At 42.5% G+C, this 18,711-nt stretch overlaps 1 long non-coding RNA gene across 2 annotated transcripts; it reads right to left on the reverse strand.

Moving 5' to 3' along the window:
• Window positions 1-817: 817 nt before the first annotated feature.
• LOC121141365 lies at window positions 818-10,993 on the reverse strand. 2 transcript variants are annotated; one of them, XR_005878259.1, is made up of 3 exons: window positions 10,954-10,993; window positions 6,396-6,531; window positions 818-2,984 (listed from the first exon to the last, which is right to left on the reverse strand). It is a non-coding gene; the product is annotated as an uncharacterized LOC121141365 (long non-coding RNA). The 2 variants fall into 2 exon arrangements; XR_005878258.1 differs by lacking the exon at window positions 10,954-10,993 and having other exon boundaries at window positions 6,396-7,872.
• Between the last annotated feature and the right edge of the window lie 7,718 nt (window positions 10,994-18,711).

Below are 18,711 nucleotides of genomic sequence, written 5' to 3' on the forward strand. Positions count from 1 at the left end.
TGTTTATCTTTTTCTATCTCCTCAGCACGTGTTTAGTTCATGATACCGATGAACTGTTTTCCAAGCTGTTGTACAACTGGGCAGTGCATCCAGGAGCACTGGGGGTCGTCTGCTCTACATCCTTGTAACACTTGTATGCACACCACTTTTATTGAATGCTCTCCAGTGGATCTGTAGTAATGGCTCATTGCAGTGTTGCTTTTCCTATGGCTAATGATGTTGAATGAATTTCCCCAAGTTTATTTATTTTTGTATTTCTTCTCTGGATGAATGTTTATCCAAGCATTTTTCCCATTTTATTATTTGCTCATTTGTCATCTTAAATGGCAAGGGTCATTTACATATGTAAATGTGAATAGTTTATTGGGTATTTGTATTGCTGATGCTTCCTTTTAGTCTGTGGTTAGCAAGCTATATTTTTAGAATACATCTTTTCTTTATGGGAACTGGATTCCATTTTCTTCCTTCCTTCCTTCCTTTCTTTCTTCTTTTTTATTTTTTCAAGAAATGGTTCTCCTGTGTAGTCCTGGCTGTTCTGAAACTAGCTCTTTAGATCAGGCTGGCCTTGAACTCAGAGAACCAGTTGCCTCTGCTTCCCGAGTGCTGGGATTAAAGGCATGCACCACCACTGTCCAACTCCATTTTATTTCTTAAGAGGAAAATAAGTGTTTCTATTCATTTAACTGGAATAAAGACAAGATAGAGTGGTTAGTTAGCATAGCAAATAATGAGAAATATTTATTTCCACATCACCAGAGTGAATGTGAAAAGGGGCAATGAGAAACCAAGCATATGAAATGATTTTGAGCACTCATAATTTTGTTTAAAATATCATTGTTTTATTTCTCATTATGTTTACTCTTTAATTGAAGGCGTGGAAATTATGAATTTACCAGACCCAGTATAAACAATAAATGGTGTTTTATTGGAGATGGACTTATACAGGTAACAGTGAGTGACTGTTGGCTTCAATGCAGACACTGCCTCTCCCGTGGTTTCTGTGACCCAAGGGGCTCTCCCCCTCCAACCTCCCCTTTAATGAGTCACCTGCCTACATGTAACCAAGCCCAAAAGGTGTGGCCACTGTTACAGGTTCTCAGACAAAATATCGCTACAATTTCCCTTTTAGTCTAAAGAAGAAGGTTTAGGCTTGATACAAGACTATACACAGTGATAGCAAATATCAAGTATACTCTAGGATAAGGAAAGGTAAAAACAAATTAGGACCTACTACCAGTAAAGCAACATAGAGCAATTCGCATAAACTACATATCCAGGCCCAGGGTAAAGACATGATAGAGACTAAGAAGCTGTTCTAAACTGGAAAGTTTAAGTCTTGTACCTAATATTTCTATCTAAGAAAATGGGGCAATAGCTGTGACAGTCTAATCTTCAACCTCATCAAAACCTGAGAAGGAAGATAGCATTACTAGGGTAGACAGGAAGTGCGAGCCAGCGACTTCCAAAAGGTGCAAGTGAAGACAGAAACAGCAGGCTACCTGGACAGCCACCCAAAGTTTCAGAGCAGCACTGGGGCTACCAACTTTGGCTAAGGCCCAGAGTATCAGACTGACCAACACGGAAGCAGGGAAGTTGAAAGACTGTCTTACCCTGACTTGGCAGGGTTCAGCAGTTTCTTAAGTTTCTCTCCTGCTAGCCCAGTAGGACAGCATGTCCAAAGTCAGCAGTCGAGGTGGGGGCAGTTCTTTGCCCAAGAGGCCAGTAGCCGAGGAGAGAATGAACTCCAAAAGGAGTGTCATCTGTGTCCATCAAACTCTCAGGAATAGTTTGGTGCTGTCAGAAGCAATTGTGTCTACATTTAATCATTCAGTACTTGCTGCTATTCTGATTTAAATTTAATTATGAGCAATGTTTAACTTCTTGTAAGCAGATTTAACCATTTGTATGTTCTTAAATATCTATTTCTACTTTATTTGTTTATATAATTATGTATAATTTCATATATTTTGTGATTACATTCATACCCACTATCCTCTCTTATCTTCCACAGTCTCTCTCTGAATCCCTTTTCTCCAACCAGTCTCTGCCTACAAATATCACGGGTAGGGCTATTTGTTGGAGTACAGGCAGCTTACTACTGTCTGTATCACCGAAGGGAATGTCAACACTAAATAAGTAAATAAATAAATATTTTCTACTTATTAAGATCATTCAAATCTCAGCAAATACTAATGTGCTATACTTAACCAATATCTTGAATCAAACAGATGCCCAATAAAACATTTGCTGATTAAAAGAATTAACAGCAAAGGAAAGGGAAGTAACCACCGTCACCATCAGAGGAGTTTCAAACTGTACTTTGTTTCTCGAGGCTAATAAATGCCTGGAAACATAGTTTGCTGATCCAGCAATTCAACTTTTAGAACATCTTTGCCTAAGAAAACAAACTACGGGTTTACAGGGACACCAGCGTGTTTCAGTGGAGGAAAAGCTGGCAATATTCTAAGTGTAGACCCAGCTGGGGACTGGCCCTACTCTAGCTCAGCCACAGTACACATGGTGAACACACAGCCAAGCCACTGCAGTGCTGCCCTGAGAGCATGGTACTTTGAGAGCAGGCATAGAGCAGGTGCAAAACCTATCTTTGCTGCCTGTGGACTTTGACAAGTTATGACAAGCAGCCAAAATGTTAATTTTTGTATTTGTAGAGTGGTTGTAAAGATGTCAATCTCACTGGCTCAGGAAAAGTTGACAAGTGTTTGGGGTGGCTGCTGGCAGGCCGCCAAGGAAAACGTACAGAAGACGCAGTTCACTGGATGAAACTGTTCAACACAGGTTGATGATTTTCCCTGACGATGGACAGCTGGGACTGATGAAGTTCAATTTAGTCTCATACACACTAATCCAACAAGTTAGCTCCTTGTGGCCGGATGGCCCTCGTTATTTTCCTGTGAAGGGACTTTGACATGAACTCCTTGGGTGGGGCAGGGAGTGCAGCATCAGTCATACCACCCAGAAGGCACCTGGAAGGACAATAGTGGCAATAATACAAATTAACATTTTTTTTATTGAGCCTTCGCTGTCTGCCACACACTGTACTGAGCTCTTCCCACACACTGCCCCTCGAAGCAGCCCTGTTATGTGGACTCTTGTTACCTGTATTACGCGGATGAGGAAATGGAGGCATGGGAAGCTTTGAAAACATGCCCATGGTCCCATGACAACCAAGTGACATGAGGAAAATCCATTATATGCATATACATGATCAACTAGCCAGGGGCTCCAGCTGGCAAGACACCTTGATGAAACCCGAAGACACCTGCTGCTAATGAATTTGTCAAACAATTGTGCAAGTTTCTCCAATAAAGTGGGAACAAGAGTGGCACCCATTGGTGAGATGAGGAGACCAAGCAACACTTCCACAGCCTCAGCTGGAGGAATCATGATTTGGGGTAGGGTGGGTGGTGGCAATTCCTCCCACTGTCTCAGAATCTGCTTCACAAGGCTCCAAGGCTAACCACTCTGGGGGTGACCACCTGAAAACTAGGCTTGCTCTTGACAAGAAGGTTCAGGTTTTCTCCATGGACCTGGGGGATCTATTGCAATAACTTTTACAATAAAAAATATTGCAAGTTCACAGAGTGTCAATCCAAATTTATATAATCTTGTATCAACATGCAAACATCTTCCATCCTTCCTCAGGCATCTCTAATGTGGGTGTAGGGGCTGACAGGGACAGAATAGCTCAGATACCCGTAAAGGCCATGAGGAATGTGACCGTCACTTATAGAATCACTTCAAGAATCAGCTTGTAAGTTATTGCCAGTATTGACTAACAAATCATAATTACACTCTTATGACATACAGTGTCACGTTTTGATCCATGTATACAGTGTGAAATGACTAAAGAAAGCTAACAGACATATCCTTTGTTTACCTTACCTGCCACTTCATTTGGTGAGTTATTTGAAATATCCCAACCCATTCTGTGGTTGGAACCCAGGGCCTCATGCTTAATAGGCATTAATTCTACCTCTGAGATATCCTCAGTTCATACTCCCTTAGTTATTTTTTAAACTTATAAAGATTTTTGTTTATTATAATGGTGACGGTGGGGCCTATGTGGGCAAAGGACAGCTTTGTAGAATTGGTTCTCTCCTTCAACCTTTATGTGGGTTCCAGAGATTACCCTAGGGTTGCAGGCTTGTTTAGCAAGTGTCTTCACCTACTGAGCCATTTTGCAATTCCCCAGTTTACATTATTCTAGACTACAGTCACCCTGTTGTACAACAGATCTCAAAACTTGCTCTTACCCATTTAAACTTTGGGCTCTTTGATTAATTCCTTAATTGCTCCCTATGCCCCAATCTCTATCTGTTTCTGTGAATTTAACTTTGTTAAACAAGAACACTGTTGTCTAATAATAAACAATTATTTGTGACTAACTGGCCCTTGGTTGCTGTTCGTGGGTTAAATTCAGTGTTGATCAATCAGTAGATGTACATCTTCAAGTAATTGGTGTGGTGATATCTTGCTTGTGCAAATAAAGCCTGTCTGAAGGCCAGAGAATGGAGCTTGTCACTAGCTAACCATAGAGGTCTGGAGGTCTGTACAGATGGACAGTAAGTGATATTGCTGGGCAGAAAAAGTATATAAGCAGGGAAAAATAGGAACTCTTGTCTGCTGAGACATTGGGAGGTAAGGTGTGGCAGTGGTTTGCTCCTTCTCTCTGATCTCTCAGCCTTTCCTCCATACATATCTGACTTGGATTTTTGTTACTTAGACCAATTAAGAACACCATTTACAACTGGTTTCAGGAATTCTCCCCTACCCAAATCTTCAGATGCTCAAAGCCCTTGCATAAAATGGCACAGAATTTACAGATTACCTGCCTACCTCCTGTCATGTTAAGCATCACACAACATTTACTGAGACATCACTTATGCTGTGCTGCCTAGGGAAATGTGGCTAGAAAGAAGTCTGGTCACGTTCATGACGACAGAAGTTAGGAATGCTGGGACTGCAGACTTTGCTATGCTCTCTCTCTTTTGTTACTGATAGCACATGCATTTTATAAGAAAAGTTGTGGCAGTATCCATGAGAACAGCTGTCATTCGAGAACACCTTCCACACCTCGCAGCTGGTTGAATCTGCAGACACTAATATATTAGAAGAATCTTTGAAGAGGGCACAGCTCCAGGCACTGTGGCACACTACTGGAAGCCAGCCCTTGAAAAGCTAAGACAGGAGGCTCTCAAGTTCTAGGACACTGGGATGTAGAGCAAGACCCTATCTCTAAACAGAGAAAGAATAAACAAATACAGAGAGATTACACACCCATTAAAATTATGTGTTGATTGGTTGATGAAAATCACAAGCAAATGATAAGACTTGGCTCTATCCTGACTAGAAAGTGAAAATAACTTCAGTTGTACTATGACGTTACATCAGAGTGCAGAGAAAAGTTTCACCACAACTGAAACTCTAAAGCAGTCTGGGGCTGTGTCTCCCTGCATGCCATCCACCTACAAACCTCCTCCTTTTTAGGATTCTATAAGGATACTGCGAGCTCCTGGAACCTGGGGACCAGTGAATGACAGCTCTAGTGATGATGGTGACGACACAGGCATTCTGAATCATGTCGGGGAGGTTATGGAAGACCAGAGAGGTGATTTCCAGCGTGGGCATGAAACCCACACCCTTCCCCTACACATACAATAATAAAAAGCTTAAACTTCATAAAAATTCAATTATAAGCCAAAGTCCAGTGGATGTGAATCATTGGATTCACTCACAAAAAGACATGCTGTACTAGGAAGAGAGTGAATTCACTGCCAGAAAGAACTTAAATGCGCCTCACTGTGTTTTGTTCTATCATTTTATGATGGTTGTTTCTACTGTTTGAGGCTGGACAGCTCACAGCTATTTTTCAGTTCTTTGTTCAAACATGCAGGTTTGCTTATTTTTATGGTGGATGGCTGGAGTCTGGCACTGAGACAGGTGGCTAATTTTCACAAAGAAGTAAAACTGCATAACTCTACTATTTCTAGATTTGTAAGAAGACTTAGCTGTAAGTTCAATTAGCCTCCTCCTATATGCAGATGCAGATCTAGAAGTCTCATGCCTTGAAGCTTTTCTGTCCCTGTGGGGCAGCTTCTGTTCAGGGCCCCACGAATCATTCAGATGCTCATCACCACAGTCTCTTCTAGGTGCTCCATAGACCCATGGAACAAATTCTGTCTTCTTGGAAGGGAGAACAACAAGACTAGGGCTGCCTGCCTGGGTGCCCTTACTCTGTACACTGTGGTTAGCAATGGAGACATCTGTGACCCAATGCTAAAAAATATAAGAATCCCTTTCATCTGCCCACCACCTTCTGATGATGCCCCTCAACGGAAAAGCCTTTCAGAGCATGTGTGACTGGGGCTGCTTACCCTCTGTGGCTCTTGATGGAACTGAAGCCGGTCCATTTACTGTCTGAGTGCCAGGGAGTGTTTGTTTTGAACACACCACATCTTCCATCACTTAATGCTTCCAGAGCCCCACGAGGGAAGCATTGTCGTCATGTCCCTTGTAAAGCAGAGGAAAGCAAAGCACAGAAAAATGCCCATCTGATAGCTCATGGATAGATAAGGTCAGATGTGGTATCGACTCCTGATTGTCACCATCTGGCATCCTATGAGGTAGGCAGATGGGGGGAGAATTCACTGCTGCCAGGTGAACTCCACCCATCTATACCAAGCGCGTGTTCTTCATTTTGTCTGGGTTAGAACTGGGGAAATGGCACCTATCTGGAGAGTAAGTTTTACTTATAATGTCTGTAATTCCCAAATGATAAACTGGTTTTGCAGTTATTTAGCTATGGGCCAAAGGACCCAAATACACAGTTACCAGGTACCAGGAACAGGCACGGAGGAGAGATGAAGGGAGGCAGAAAGGCACCTTTTCCAGCTGCACCTGAATGCTAGTAAAGAAAACAACTCTGGATTATGTAGAGACCAAGTCCTCAGTAAGTCAAATCCCCACCATGATGAAGGGGCTCCTCTCCTTGGGGAAGGTATCTGTTTCCCTCCCCCTTCTATAGACCACGATCCATGAAGTCCTGGAATACTTTCACTGTGGAAGCCACAATCCGGGGCATCTACAATCTACTCTCTGGACTACATCTGTGTTCACTCCCACTGGCTGGAATTTTTTTATGGGAGTTCGGACAAAGGCCATTTTGTGGCTACTCCCTCTGCCCCCTGCCCAGAACTGGCTCTACCGGAATGCACTAATTGCTTCTGAACAAAAGGATGCCTTATGACTCCCTCTGCCCCATGGCTGTGCATTGATTCTTTATGGCACAGGGATCAAAACTAACAGTGTTTCCTCTCACAGTAGCGGCAGAACATGGTGGCCTCCTGCACGCCTGGGGAAGTGCTTGTGAGGCTGGGGCATGTTAAGAGGTGGCAGGTTTCAAGTACCCAGCAGCTGGTGAGAAGGCGCCTTCATTGGTCACAAGGGTTCCTTTGGCCTGGTTGGGAGCCTGCCATTGAGAATGGGTTGGTGGGTCCCACTCCAGAGTGGGGAACCACTCAGCACCATTCAGAAGCATGCAATCCAGCAGCTGAGTGTAGAGCCGCGGCAGAGTGGCCCCACCCAGAGCAGCTCTTTAAAAGTCATTATGAATAATGAGTGCAGGCATGGTGAGTAGGAGGGTTGAATAGTCAAAAACAATGCCTGAAATAGTAAGTCTATAAACCCATTAAAAAGTATGATTGGGTACTGTCCATCAGTAAGGATGGAGGGCAGTCCCCGAAGATGAGGAAGCCGGAAGTGAAGACAATCCAGACAGGAAGAGGTCCCAGGGCAAGGAGCCCAGCTGCTGCAGTGGTGGCAGGAGGCCTCAGCCGAGTGTTCAGAAGAGCCCAGATGGCATTCTCAATTACTTAGAAGTCTGCACATAAGCTTTCCCCAACCTCAAATTCTTCTAAATATCAGATGCAATGATGAAATGAGACAAGACAAAATGGGGGCTTGTGTTCCAAGTACCCCTGGGGACACAGACCTCCCACACACACTGGAAGATGCCTTCTCAACAAGAGCAGGATGCAGAAAAGACACGGGCATCTAAAGGCTGCAGAGGAAACCCTGCTGTAGAGGAATTACAGGAACATCAGACAACCTAGAAACCACAAGTGCAGAGAAAACAGGCTTCCTTCTCTGCACAAACATGGAAAACAGAAAATGTTTTAAAAATAAAGATCACTGTTAAGAGAAGCTTTTTCTTTTGCTAGCCGCTTTGGTTATCCCCCGCCAGTCGCCTGGGCTCTGCCGCGCCAGCCTGGTTCTAGATCCGCATGAGTCCCAAATAAACACACAGGAGGCTATATTCATTATGAAGCTGTTGGCCTTGTTTGTCTCTTACTGGCTAGCTCTGCTTTAAGTAATTACCCCATAATTGTTAATCTAAGTATGTCTCTTACCGGAGAATAGTTCCAGGCTTCCTACCCCCAATGGCGTTACATGTTGACTCTCTTGTGTTTTCCCTTCCCAGAATCCTCCTCGACTCCTAGTCCCTCCTATCTAGGTTTTCTATTGGCTAGACAGTACTTTATTGACAAATGCACAGGCAAATAACAGGACTTCCCCAACATCTCCTCTTTTCTGTTTAAACAAAAGAAAGGTCTTAATTTTAACATAGTCAAATTGTATATGACAGAACAGTTATCAAGTAAGAACATAGTTACAATATTTTAGCAAGATTTAAAGAAAATATCATCCATCCCATCCTTGTGAGTCCAAAGTCCTATATGTAGCTTATCTTTTATCATAACTAAAGGAACCTATAATTATAACTATCTGTCTTCAACTCCATCAAAGACCACGGAAGGATAATATATAAACACTAGGATTGACAGAGACATCTTACTGCCTGGACAGTCACCCGAAGTTCCTCTGTAACGTTGGGGCATCCATCTTCAGCCCATAGGCCACAATGTGTCTGGAACACTTCTCAGCAAAGCAGGAAATTTCAAACTGTCCATCTGTGTTGGCAGTCTGTCAGTCATTTTTCTTTGTCCTGCAGAAAGTCTCGTAGACTCTTCATCAAGCAGGAACCCTGTAAGACTGAGTTCAGTAGTCACTTTCCTGTGGGTCCTGCATGTCCAGGTGATACAACAACAGTCAAACAATCTAGGCAAGAGCAGTTTCTTGCCCAAATGGCTAATCTTGCCATGTTGAAAGCAAACTTTATAACGAGTTTCTTCGATGCCCATCTTCCTCTCAGACGTAATTGGTGCTGCCAGGAGCAGACATTTCTCATTGTCAAGACAAACCCTAAACCATTTTAAATGCCATGTTCTGAAGGTCTTTGAGAGGATTGAAGACTGTCCATCTCAAATATATTTCTGTATATCTAGAAACCTAACTTATGTAACTAGAAATTCTATTATAAGTAACTATCTATAGTCTGTATTCAATTATGCATTATGTTGTAAAAGATCAGTATAAGCATAATACTTAATCAAGAGGAGAAATATAAGCATCACAAAATTGACCTTGATTTTGTCTCAATAAATGAAAAACAATACCCATACCATAATTCCCCTTTTTACCATTAAAAAAGATTGGCTGTGATCACTAGCCAATTATAAACAATCCCATTTAAATGAAAACAAAGATTTATAAACAAGATGGGAATTGGGACGTCGCTCATTCCAAACTGCTTCCTGCTGGAAGGGGGCGCTGTTCATACCATGGGGATCATGACAAAACTCAGAAACCTGTATAAGTCCGTATTTTTGGGGTCTGTAAGACTGCATCTTCTTAGCTGTTTCAATTGTTGGAACATCTGTTCCACTGTTTCTGGGGGTCTTGGTTCATCAAACCACAGAAGCCTGGAAGAAATTCTCAGCTTTTTATGTTCTGTGGAAACATAAATTAAAACTCCTTTTCCGAGTAACATATCCTTATACTTAAATTTTGAGGTCAAGGCATTTTCAAAAGATAGAAGTTGGATTAATTCAGCAGCATTTATAATCAAGTGTACTTTAGCAGCAGTTCCTTCCTGAGCAAGCAAAAAACTGAAAAACACAATAGCGTACAGTATCCAGACTCTCTGTGTATTTTCCATCTTTACGTGGCTTATTTATTTATCTATTATTACTTTATTTCTTTCACTTTTATTTATTTTTCTCTGAGACAGGGTTTCTCTTTGGAAACCTGCCTGCCTCTGCCTCTGGAGCAATCCTACCGGCGTGCGCCACCACAATGCCGGCTTTTGTATTTATTTACCACTTTGCCGTTTCAGTTTCTCTCTCAATCTCACATATATTTTTAAACACACTGTAAACCTTTAGAAGTTTTTCTTTATCCAAGTCTGACTTTACTGTAAATCTTTATGTTTTTCTGGCCACGTGTCTTATCTGTAAAACCGCGGCTGTTTTAAACTGCCGTTTCAAGATGGCGGGCGTAAGCTGACTCCAGCTTACCGCCTCAGTCCATGCTGACCTCCAGCAAAAGCTGCCACTTCCAGCTGTACGTACACACCTTTCAATCGGTAGCAGAGTCTCTTAAAACAACCTTGCTGGTTTTTTTCTTTTTATGCTGAGTCAGGAAGACTCCGGTAAACGAGCCACGTGAATCTCGGCTTGTCGATAGCAAAACAGAGCACACCTGAGAAAAATGCTGCTACCAAAATCTGTGCTTCTCTCTGTTCTTCTGTTTTTAAAATTCCTTTAAAGCTTTTGTTGTTTTGCGTGGAAATTCAATCCCGCTCCTGACAACCATTCTGTTAAGAGAAGCTTTTTCTTTTGCTAGCCGCTTTGGTTATCCCCCGCCAGTCGCCTGGGCTCTGCCGCGCCAGCCTGGTTCTAGATCCGCATGAGTCCCAAATAAACACACAGGAGGCTATATTCATTATGAAGCTGTTGGCCTTGTTTGTCTCTTACTGGCTAGCTCTGCTTTAAGTAATTACCCCATAATTGTTAATCTAAGTATGTCTCTTACCGGAGAATAGTTCCAGGCTTCCTACCCCCAATGGCGTTACATGTTGACTCTCTTGTGTTTTCCCTTCCCAGAATCCTCCTCGACTCCTAGTCCCTCCTATCTAGGTTTTCTATTGGCCAGACAGTACTTTATTGACAAATGCACAGGCAAATAACAGGACTTCCCCAACAGATCACTAATGGATTCTGATGAGTTATGAGGGGTCATCACAACACAAGAAGAGCTGGCATAAAAAAATCAGGTAGGACATCCCTAAATTTGAAATAAGATGATCTAACTAAAAGTAAAAATGTAGCGGCGCTCACCTTTAATCCCAGCACTCAAGAGACAGAGGCAAGTGCTTTAGACAAGCCAGGACTAGCTACATAGAGAGAGCCTGTCTCTCTCCCCACAGTGAAACCAATGAGTCAGTTAATTTAAACTCTGATTTTTTTTTAGTTTAAAAAATAAATTTGAGGATGAAAACATAGTTTTGCTCTTGTCACCAAATCATTTATACAGTTCAGTGACATTAAATCACACTTTGTGTCATTATCATCCATCCACAAAACTGTCTCCATCTAAAGTCATCTATTAAGTAATTTCCCTTCCCTTCTCCTCCCAACCCCTGGCAAGCACTATTCTGTTTCCTTCCTTTCCTAATCTGACTACTGTACACCCCCAACTTCCCTGCAATCAGGATCACACAAGGTTTACATGTTTCTTATTGACTATTTATTTTGCTAAGTAGAATGTCCTCCAGTTCAGTGACATTGGCACTTACAGCAGTTTCTTTTTAATGCTGAGTAATAAATATTCCATTGTGTGCTTCTAGGAACTTAGTCCACATTCCATATTTATATGGGTTTGTTAGGTAATTCCAAAGTTCAAAACTGAGCTTATCTTTCAACAGGACAGTTAAGTAAATTACACAACCAATAAAAAAGAATGAGATGGGCTTTACATGTATGGATAAGAACAAGTTTGTCAGTCTATGTGGGAATGGAAGCAAGGTCAGTGTATATGGCATATCAATATTTTGTGAAATGTGTAAATAAAGACTTATCAATATTTAGCTGTTATCTGGAAGGAGTGAAAGAACCGATAAGTTGTTGTTCCTCAGCTAGCTCTGCCATTGGGTAGGGAACCAGGATGTTTTGGATTTAGTGTTATTTGTATTCATATCAGTATAAAAATCATTTTAGAGCATTATAAAGGGAAACACATTTTTTTGGGGGGGGGAGGCTGAAGGCAGAGGAAGGATGGGCAGGAAGGACTGTAAAACAGCATATGCACCACCTGAATTCCTGCAAGGAGAACAGAGTCATATCCCTCGAGTTTAATTTACTATGTACAAAAATTTCCCAAGTCATATAATCATGAAAGTGTCCTGCAACAGCCTGCTCAAGGCATGACTGTGCTTGGTGTGGTTTCAGTCTTCCCTGGGTGTTAACTCCTTATTTCCTCCGTACTGTTTCAAAGTGAGTGGATATTTCACCTGCCACCATTTTCAGCTGTGTGTAGTGTTTATATGCTGATCTCGTTTATGTGTGTGCATTGGGTGAATCTGTAGGTTTAGAGCAAATCCTACAAGCGTATCCTTAGGTGCACTAGTTTTCTTTCTATTGCGGTGGTAAATAAAACCAAGGTCAAAGTAATTCAGGAGGAAATCATTTATTTCAGCTTACAGAAGCAATGCAATACTAAAGCTCACTGCCTAGCTCTCCATGGCTTGCTCAGCCTGCGTTCTTTATACCCTCTAGGACAACCTGCTCCAGGGTGACACCACCCACAGTGGGCTGGGCCCTCCCATACCAATCGTTGAACAAGAAATTGTTTGACAGGCTTGCCTACCAGCCAATCTGATGGAGGCAGCTTCTCAGTTGAGGTTTCTGCCTAGTTGGTATGCTAAAGTGAAGTGCCCATGTGCTGTGTGAAAACCACATGGACTTGGAACAAGAAATGGCACACAGGGGCTGAGCACTTTTGTTTTGTTCCAGATTCTTCCAGTCCTTAGACTCTGGGCAATTTGGTGAGCTTTGCCTGCTTTGCTTTGCCTTGTTTCTAAAGAGCTGGGATCATTCCGTGCAGTTTTTAGTGTACTTTGATTTCTGATAGTTCTGAGAAACAGGGACTGGAAAATGAATGTATGAGTAAAATAGAAACAGAAATAAAGCATGTTTTTCATCCTTTTTTAGTTCTAAATGTCTCTTTATTCCATTGTTTGCATGGATAGCCATTGACACTAGGTATGGACTGCTCTAGAGATGTGGGGCTACAGTGAAACAGAACAAAGTGGGGGAAAATCTTTAACTTTCTCGGGTCCTGAATTGGCTGCGTTGTTCAGTATTCCCTCAGGGAGACCTAGAAAACCCTGAGACTTAGAAAGCAAACATGTATTTATCAAATAATATCTCGTGCTTAATTCAAGAATATGTTTAAAATCTTAGTTTACTTTTAGTCAAGCCGTCATACGGGATGGAGAAACCTTCTGTTGGCTCCACTATCCCAAACTAACTATAACATTTTATAATGTGCACTCACCCATTGCTTGGTGTTGTCATGTTGGGCCTTGTGTAAGAAACACTGGCCAAACAATGCTGCTGTCTTTGGCTTCTAGACAAAGGGTAATGACACGAATCCTCTTGTCTCTGCCCTCCATGCCTGAAGCTTGGTGCTGAGTCAAAAGCCAAGCATCCCTAGTCACATCTACCCTGCAACAAAGGCCATTTCTATTGAGAAAACAATGTAAGAGGTCAGAGAAATACAAATTCAGGTCCTAGCACAATCACAAACTTTAAGCTCCGGACAGTTAATTAGTTTTTTAAATGTCAGTTTTCTCACCTGTAAAGTGGGGTTAAATTATAGTACCTTTTGAGTAGGATGGTTGAGTTTTGATGATACAATACAAGTGAACCACACTTTCCCATGGCACACAGGATGGTGAGCAGAGGGGGTGGCAGCATAGTGACTGTCAACATACACGCTCTTTGCAACATTTGTCTAGAACAAACTCAAAACTGTATAGATATGGAAAATTTCACAATATCTATGCAAGCAAAATATGGGTGAAAACATGAAGTAGCAAACACTCATGAAGAGACCTCTGCACCCTGTTTTCTGTTTGTGATAGTAGATTTAGAGATATATAAATCTATGGGTATAATAATAAGTTATTAGGAATTGGTTTAATACTATGTCCATTTAGCAGAGTAATACTAGTACATTCTCTCCCAGGGACCTGTCTGGCCACAGGCTCTTGACCAGATAGTGGCGCAGAGTTTCATCGGGTGAAGTTGTACTTAAATACAACCAGAAAGTGATTGTTGATGCCCATGGAATTCATGCCACTATTACACCAGTAGGCATGTCATGCCAGGCCATTCACTGTTGTATCTTGCAAGGGTTCACAGTTGGGCAAGGTTGATGACTGCTTTTCTCCTCCCATGCTATGAAAGCTAGACAATAGAGATGAAGTGTTCAGGTCAGTACCAGCTTGATTCCCCATGTTTCATGACTCAAGTATCTCAAGTATTTTTTGTGTGAAAACTAAGATGATCATGTAGCTTCTTATATTTGTTTTTTTATTAATGTGTGTTTTTTTTAATGTTGAGCCCTCCTCGAATCTCTGTGATAAATCCTTGATCACTAAAGGATTAAAGATGTATAACTTTTCAATATGCTGTTGGATGTCTTTTTAGTTTTCGTTGAGGCATTTTGTGTCCATATTTACAAAGACTATTCATCTATAGTTTTGTTATGATATGCACACACATTTTGCACATTTGAGGGCTTGTGTATACATATTTTTACATACACATGATTTACCAGCAATCCAAAGCTGCTTCATTTCACCTGAAATGGATTCAATCTAAGTAACTTAAGTGAGCCCTTGGGACCCATGAATGGGATAGGTGAAAGTTGATTCTGGGATCTACCACCTCAAATACTAGAATTCAGATTTTAAGTTTCTTATATAAATTCACATAGCATTTGCACTGAACCTTTGTGCATCCTTCTGCATGCTTGAAATATCTCTAGGTTCCTTGTAATGCCAAATATAGAGCAAAAACAATGTAATTAATTATGATGGTGCATTTCTTAGGGTCCTGTGGCTTCTTTTTAAATTTTTACTTATTCATTTAAAAATTTATCTTTGTGTGTTCTTGCCTGAGTTTATGTCCACCGCCCACATGAACTTGCTGAAGCTCTTGAGTTCAGTTCTCAGCATCCACATCAGGTGACTTATAACTTTCTATAATTCCAGCTCCAGGGATCCAATGGCCTCTTCTGGACTCCACAGGCACCTGAGCTTACATGTTCATATACCACAGACAGACAGTCACACAGTCACATAGGCACACAGATACACACACACACACACACACACACACACACACATACACACATAGAGAATAATGTAAATCTTAAAAAGATAAATAAGCACATTCATTTCATTAGTAATTTTCTTCCATCTTTAATAAATGGTAAAATTTCAGATACATGCATATACATTATATACCAATGAATTGTTTTAAATAAATTTATTTATGACCATCATATGCCTATTTCACATATTCATCCAAGGTCACATAGTTTCTCAGGCAAAGAGAGGTTGTGAGTGAAAAAGTTTGAGAAGTGCTGCTTAGGGAATACGAGCAGGAAAAAGTCTGTGCCTGCTGAGTACAAGGGCAAAGTTTATTCAAATATTTTCAGTATTGGTTGACTACACAGATGTGGGACTCTTGGAGGCAGAGGGCTGACTATGTTATTGTGACACCCTGTAAGGATGACAACCAAAGTCCACAGCAGCACTCTGACTCTTCTCTGCAGGGCTGTGCCAAAGTGTGGTCTCATTTCCCTCAGTGGTGTTGCTGTTTCCCAGTAAAGTTTCTGAAGAATGATTCAGGCAGGTACCAGTTGCATTGAGTCTATCCTGCAGAACAGTGCTGGGATGTCTGGTGTTTCTCAAACTCAGTGCCCCCGCAGCTCATCTGGACCTGTTGCCAACTCCTGAGTCTGTAAGGCTGTGCATCCCAGGACCTGCCAGGACTGCTGAGCTAGGGACCACACTTAAGAGTAGCAAGATGTAGCCTTGGGGCTGAGTGTGAGTCCAGTTTTGAAGACAGAGCAGGGGAACAGTTCGAAAAGCCAGGTGTGAGCAGGTGTTTCTACCACATCCGGGGAACACCTGTTCTATTGCTTATGTTAACATTAGAAGTCTTGAATTTCCCAGTGCTTTGATTACTGAATTACCAGTGAACAAAACTCTCCAATCATAAAGGCAGCAATGGTAAGGCAACAGTTCTTCAGAAGTCATGGGAAGAACACATATATGCATAGGCACTGTGCAAGAGCACATGCTAAGTCATGTGCGTGTGATGCTGCCATGACCTCAACATCACTCATCGTGTGCAGTTTCTATCTGCTCATACCCAGTTGGAGCCAGACATGCCAGTGCTCAGCAATGCAGCTGGCCAGGGTTTCTTCCAGCAGGGCTCGCTTCTGCTTTTTATGGCCTATTTTGGTCACTGAAGGCCCCTCCCTGACCTCACGGGACTCAGGGTCTCCTGTCTGTGACTTTCTGCTCTCACGCCATTGCATTAGCTCCAGTGTCTGCTTTCCAGCGGCCGTCCATCTTCACAGCACACCCAGGTCTGTTTTGTGTGAAGAGTTCCAGCCTGGACCCATGTTTCTGTCACCAATCACACCAGTGATGGAATCTGTGAAGACAACAGTGCAGTTGATCCCGAGGGTCAAAAGGAGATGTTGATCTCTGTGGCTTCAGGGAGAGGGAAGGTTCATTTATAGATGCCAGGAACCTTGAGGATGGGTAGGGAGGAACACATGTGTCTTGGGGTCCCCTCCTCCTTTCTCTCCTGTCTTCCCCTTTCTTCCAGGCCAACTTTAGTAGGTGTCACTGCTTTTCTCCTGCCTCAGAGCAGTGTCCCTTCTGCCTCAGATGTGGTGAGTGTTGGGGCACTGCTGTTTCACCCCATCTGGACAGTGTTGTGATCCTTATCTAAAGGCAGGGATTGGGCCATGCCTATCCTTTGTAGAAAAAAAAATGCAGCCTCTTCTTTTGACTTTTCTGTTGCCATGATACATACCATGTCTAAAAGCAACCTGGAAAAGAAAGGGCTTATTTCGTCTGACACTTCCACATCAGAGCCCATCTCTGAGCAAAGTCAGGGCAGGAACTCAAAGGGGAGCCTGGAGGCAGGAGCTGAAGCAGAGACCATGGTGGAATGCTGCCTGCTGGCTTAGTTTCTGCTCTTATTCAACCCAGACCCATGTGCCCAGATTATAGGGTACCACCCACGGTGGACTGGGCCTTCTCCATCAGCTAGCAATTAAGAAAAGGCTGCCACGCTCACAGGCTAATCTGATGAAGGCAATTCTTCAGCTGCCATCCTGTCTCCCCAGGTCACTCTTGCTCATGTCAAGCAGGCAAAAACTAAGCAGTAGAATAGCAGAATGTGTCTTCTACACAGACAGAGTGTTTCAGCACTGTCCCCATGTCACAACACAGTGATCCACAGCTCTGAGGCAAAAATCCGTGAAGTTCCGTGGGAGCCAGGCAGGAGGGGCGGAGTCTCCATTGCCTGGGTTGCATGGGAGCTACAATCTTCATCATGTTGGAGTCATGCAACCTTAAAATAATTTTAGAAAATGTCATAGTACCTCTTACTTGTTAAAACTTGTTGGGCGCTGCCCTGGAACCACGCCATGGCGAGATGGCGCTGACATCCGCCTGACAGTTGCAATGACAACTCTGCTGCGCATGAGCAGGAGCTCCCTGCCCACGAGGCCGGGGGTGCCTGTGCCTTACGTCACCTCGGGTGACATAATTGGACCAGTAATTAACTGCCACGTCCGAGGCGAGAGAAACTCTCTATATAAGGAGAGTCCCGTTAGGGCGTGGGGTCTTCGCTTTGTGATAGCTTATGCTCCTCCTCTCAGGAGCAATAAAGCTTACTGCAGAAGGATCCTGATCGTGTGCCGCGTCATTCTTGCGGGCGAGATAGAGCGCGGGACAAAAACTGACACATTAAAATTATGGTTAAGTTGGGTTTGGTTCCCAGCCTCCACATGGTGGCTCATAAACCAACTGTACCTTCAGTTTCAGGGGATCCCTGACACCTTCTGACCTCTGTGGGCACCAGGCACACCGGTAATGCACACACATACACATAAAATAATAATTAATAAGCTAAAATTATCATAAGTCTAAGTAATTGCAAGCAAATACTTTTTCATACATCGCCCACATTGGTGTTTTAAAAGTTGTTTTATTCACTTTTTTCATTTTTTAATGCATCAGACTGAGTAAAGAATAGCCATTTTCACATTGTCACTCACACAAAGGTAAATAAGTTTTGTTGTTGGCTTTGTTTTGTTTTAAGACAGAGTTTCTCTGTGTAACCTTGCTTGTCCTGCAACTAGCTCTATGAACCAGGCTGATCTTGAACTCAGAGACCAGCCTGCCTCTGCCTTCTAAGTGTTGGGATTAAAGGTCTGAGCTGCCATCACCTGGCAGAAAAATGAGGGTTTTGTTTGCTTGTTTGTTTGTTTGGTTTGGTTTGGTTTGGTTTTTTGAGACAGTTTCACTGTGTTGCCCTGTATATGTTGGAACTCTCATTGTAGACCAGACTGGCCTTGAACTCAGAGATCCACCTGCCTGTGTCTCCCAAGGGCTGGGTTTAAAGGCACGTGACACCACCACCTGGCAGAAAAATGAGTTTTTAATAGGCAATATATTGACATCATTCTTTGAAT

Source organism: Mesocricetus auratus, unplaced genomic scaffold (assembly GCF_017639785.1).
Source record: "Mesocricetus auratus isolate SY011 unplaced genomic scaffold, BCM_Maur_2.0 Super-Scaffold_100007, whole genome shotgun sequence".
Lineage (NCBI taxonomy): Eukaryota > Metazoa > Chordata > Mammalia > Rodentia > Cricetidae > Mesocricetus > Mesocricetus auratus.